Source organism: Copadichromis virginalis, linkage group LG13, assembly GCF_057382275.1.
Source record: "Copadichromis virginalis isolate Kocher_CV1m ecotype Utaka linkage group LG13, C_Virginalis_male_GT1.1, whole genome shotgun sequence".
In the NCBI taxonomy this organism is placed as follows: Eukaryota; Metazoa; Chordata; class Actinopteri; order Cichliformes; family Cichlidae; genus Copadichromis; species Copadichromis virginalis.
The window spans coordinates 6438091-6442418 of record NC_140630.1 but is presented as its reverse complement, the minus strand read 5'-3'; the positions used below and the strand labels follow the sequence as shown (position 1 = coordinate 6442418).

At 44.2% G+C, this 4328-nt stretch overlaps 1 long non-coding RNA gene across 1 annotated transcript; it reads right to left on the bottom strand.

Annotated features, from left to right (window-relative positions):
* Positions 1–662: 662 nt before the first annotated feature.
* On the bottom strand, positions 663–1996 carry LOC146695140 (uncharacterized). Its single transcript, XR_014923452.1, has 3 exons — positions 1847–1996; positions 1082–1163; positions 663–910 (listed from the first exon to the last, which is right to left on the bottom strand). It is a non-coding gene; the product is annotated as an uncharacterized LOC146695140 (long non-coding RNA).
* Between the last annotated feature and the right edge of the window lie 2332 nt (positions 1997–4328).

Genomic DNA, 4328 nt, shown 5'->3' with positions numbered 1-4328 from the left:
GGAATTTGAATAATGTATTTCGTAACTGCAGTACACATAATACTGATTTTGAACAATTTTGTCCAGGTTCCTTGTCACCGCGGACTGCTTCAGCACCAAGCGTTCAGTTACAGAGTCGGTGTGTCAGATCACCCCCCAGGCAGCGACGGCCATCTGGGACTGTCTAGTGGATGACTTCATGGCTGTGCCTTCACCTGGAGACTGGCGGTCCATCACAGAGGGACTCCAGGAGCGCTGGAACTTCCCTCTGTGCTGTGCAGCTCTGGATGGGAAGCACGTCCAGACAAAGGCACCCCATATATCATATAGGAGACACACACATTGATATACACTAAATATTTATTTCATTTCTTTTTTGTGGTGCCCAAATTTATGCACCTGCTTGATTTTGTTTAAATAATTATTGCACACTTTTTGTAAATCCAGTAAACTTCTTTTCACTTCTCAAATATCACTGTGTGTGTCTCCTATATGATATATTTAACTGACATTTTTTATTGTAACAACCAACGATTTATACAGGAAAATGATGTCTATTAACAAGGTTGCCCAAACTTCTGCATCCCACTGTATCAGTATATTTTGTCATTAGTATAATATGAAATAAATTCTACATGTGTCAAGTCGTGTGCCAACATTTGCTGTGTAGTAGAACTGAGACATTAGTCATTATAAAAATTTATTTGAAATAATATTAAAATTCTCACACAGAAATACATTAAACATAAATATATAAAATATAAGTATTTACAGAGAGACAGGAATAAAAAGGACCAGCTGCTCTCCAGAGCAGGAACCAGGCTGAGGAGGAAATGCTCCATTGGAGACTGGTATGGCTCCAGCTCCACCACCGATGGACCGTCCTGGGACCCGTCCCTCATCTGCCTCGGAGCCGTCCTCCCCTGTGGGCCTGTAAAACAGCACAAAACACAAAGAAATGAGAAGGCTGCTACTAGATTTTAATTTCAACATTGAGAAAAAAACAAAAACAGGATATAATCAGATTGGTTGTAGATCTTTAGTAAAGGTGATCACGGGCAATCCCACCGACTAAAAAGGTATCAGTGCTTGCTGTACATACCTGTGGGTGCAGCAGCAGGAGCTCAGGGACTGGGAAGCCAAGAGAATCAACAGGGGATGCTCTGCTTCAGAATCAGTTGGTTCTATCAATACAGTATTAAATGTTAACAGGCTGAATATAATAATCCTAGAGAAAGTATATACAGGGGTCCCTCATTTATTGCAGCAGGGGTTCTCAGAATAACTAGCCCCTGGCCACGCACTTTATACACTGTTTTCCACACACACACACATGAACATTGGTCACAGTTCTCACAATTGATTCTCAAAGTGCAAACCTTTGTAGATTGCAAAATGTAAAAGTATTATTATGCCGCCGTTTGTCTTCATCTGCCTGCCACTTTCGTGCGCCTTTTCCCTCGCGGTGCAGGTGTGTATTTCCGAATGAGGCTCATAGTTATGGGTGTTTTTGTGCTGTTTTTTCTATTGGACGTGATGGTTATCAAAACCAAACATGATAAATTTGGCAAGCGCAGGAGACACGACACGGAGCAGATTTGTCAATCAGGCTGCAGAATGCAATGCTGTACGGTGCAAAAAAAAGAAAAAGAAAATAAAAAAAAGAGGCAGTGACGGATGAACAGCGGGACCACTGTGTGCTGTTTATTAATAAACAATAAAATATATTCTTAAATGACAACATGCCTAAAAGCAGAACGGTATTTGTACGTCAGTGGGAAAGTAGCGGTGGCTTGCTAGCTTTTGTGCAGCTTCCCCGGGTCAGTGAAAACTTTAGAGAAAACTTAAGAAAAATTAATTAACTTACCAGGTTGCCCGATCTCTTTACATATCTTCCTCCAAGCTCGTCCTTTATATTCCTGTCTCGGTCCAGAAAGCAGCTGGTGTCGTACGGCTCCGGGTTGTTTGCTACGGCATTGATTAGCCTTCCTTCTATTGAAGAATAAAGGGCTTTGGCTGGATCTGCCCCTTTGAACTAGGTAACAGCCACGTCACCAGGCTCCTGATTGGTTTCGCGGCGCGATTTGACGCTGAAGTTCAGATTTTTCCAACTCGAGCGGGGGACGCGAAACGCGTGTATGCACAAAATGCAACACATAATCTCCCGCGCGTGGTTTTTTTCGCGAGTCAAACGCCTGAAACGCTCTACACTCACGCGCGTTTCAGGCGTTTTCGCGACGCAAATCTGCTTCCGAATTTTCGCGGGAGCCGCAAACGCGGGTCAGCGCGCCTTTCCATTGACTTTACATGTAAGCCTGACGCTCCGCCTGCTTCTATCGCGTTCGGTGTGAACACACCGTTAGAGCTGGCTCTTTGACGTGAACGACGCGAGCCGGCTCCTTATCGCGAGCCGTCACGTGGGTTTTTTTTTCTCTCACCCTCTCTCTCTCGCACTTTTTTTCTGCTTCACTCTGCACGTGAACCTTGTGCTTTACGCTGGGCAGAGGGGGGAGGGGCGGTAGTTATACTCAGTAGCACAGGAACAGAGGGAGAGAGAGAGAAAGAGAGCCAGGGACAACAACATCACATTAGAAAGGTATAGTAATCATGAGAGCATGAGGGTGGGAATGGATGTTTGTATATGTGTGTGCCTGTATTTCTGTGTCTATATGTCAGGTTGGGTGTCAGGCGCCACCTCTCTGGGGACATCTTAGGCCCTCCAAGGTTTGGAGGCCTATCTCGCCCTACCACCACTTCCCCTGCCAGTGGCGGACTCCCTCAGACATTGGTGCGTTGGTGGTTCTTTGTGTCCGGGGGTGGGCGTCCAGGTACACACCGGCTCACTCCTTGGCGGCCGCTTATCGGGGCCTGGAGCCTGGGGCTCGCTCGGGCCACTTCAGAGGTGGGGTGTCACTCAGGCACGGCTGGCTGCCGGCGGAGCTCACGGGCGCGTCACTGCAACCCCCCCTGGCTTCTGCTCCGCGGCTGCTGAGTGAGCCCTCATCTGGGACTCTCCTCAGCTCTTTCTGGGACAGTGGCGCGGCTGCCCCTCTGTTGGTCTTCCTTGGTCTCTTGTGTTCTGGGGGCCTCTGGATGTCTGGAGTTTTGATCTCCTCCATACCTGCTTCATGCCCTGGAGGACGGGGCTGTGGCCCCCCCACACCCTCTAGCAGTTCATTACATGAAGGAACCTTTTAAAAAAACAAGCGCGTCCATGCTCACAGGTGTACACACGGGTGATCACACCCACAAACTACACCCTTTTTGGCTCCTACCTCAAAGCACACTGTGTTCTGTTGATCTTATGTGCTGCACAATAATGTTTAATATTTAGTATTTACTGTCATATTCCCATATATCATTGTGATGCTGTTTATTCTATTACTCTTGTTCTCTTCTGCTTGTTTTCTTTTTTCTTTCTCAGCAGGTGATCCAGGTGATTGATATATGCATTTTTTTTCTTTTTTTTTTCTGCTCATTCTGTTGGTTTTTGTTTTTTGCCCTTCTCCCCGTCCCTCTTCTCAGCTGTTTCTCTTTCCCTCTTTCTTTCTCCCCTTCTTTCCCCCAGTCAAGTCTGTCCCGTATTCAGTAAGTGAAAATAAAATAAACAATAAAAGGTGAATCAAATGGACCATTACGGCAAGGCTAGGATGGTCAATTTGGTAAAGTAAATCCGTTGGGCATCTTTCTTTGCCTTTAGACAACAATTCTGATGGCAAAAGAGCCAAACGGGACAGGCAAAAGAGAGAGAGAGAGAAAAAAAAGAAAGGTATAGTAATCACCCACAACTATTTTCAGTTGCAGATGATAAAGGATTCAGAAAGTTTATTCATGCGGGTCCATATGACAGAGAATATGCATCTTCTTTATGTTTTCATATTTTAATTTATATTTAATTGTGTTGTGGTTTGCAGTTTTTTGTGTTGTTTTCACTTTAAATTTGTAAAAGGAAAAAACTGAAAATTTAAATAGCTAAAAGTTGAAATGTGAATAGTTGATTTTTGTATCATATGATTTATTTATTACATTTTATGTGGAGTGAATAAATAAAAGTATATTTATGGTGGCCCCTAGAGACGAAGCACATATAAACTTCAAATCACGTACGAACTCTGAAGCATGTACAAACTCCAAAACACGTAAAAACACGTACAAACTCCAAAACACATAAAAACTCCAAAACACGTAAAAACTCATAAGCACGTAAAAACTTAGAAGTATATAAAAACTCAAAACACGTACAAAAGACAACAGAAGTGCTCCAGGATGCTAGGGCGCAGTGTTGAGCTTTTGTTATCTTGTGGCTACACAAGCCAGCAAGTACCAACGACTGGATTTGGTGTGTGGTA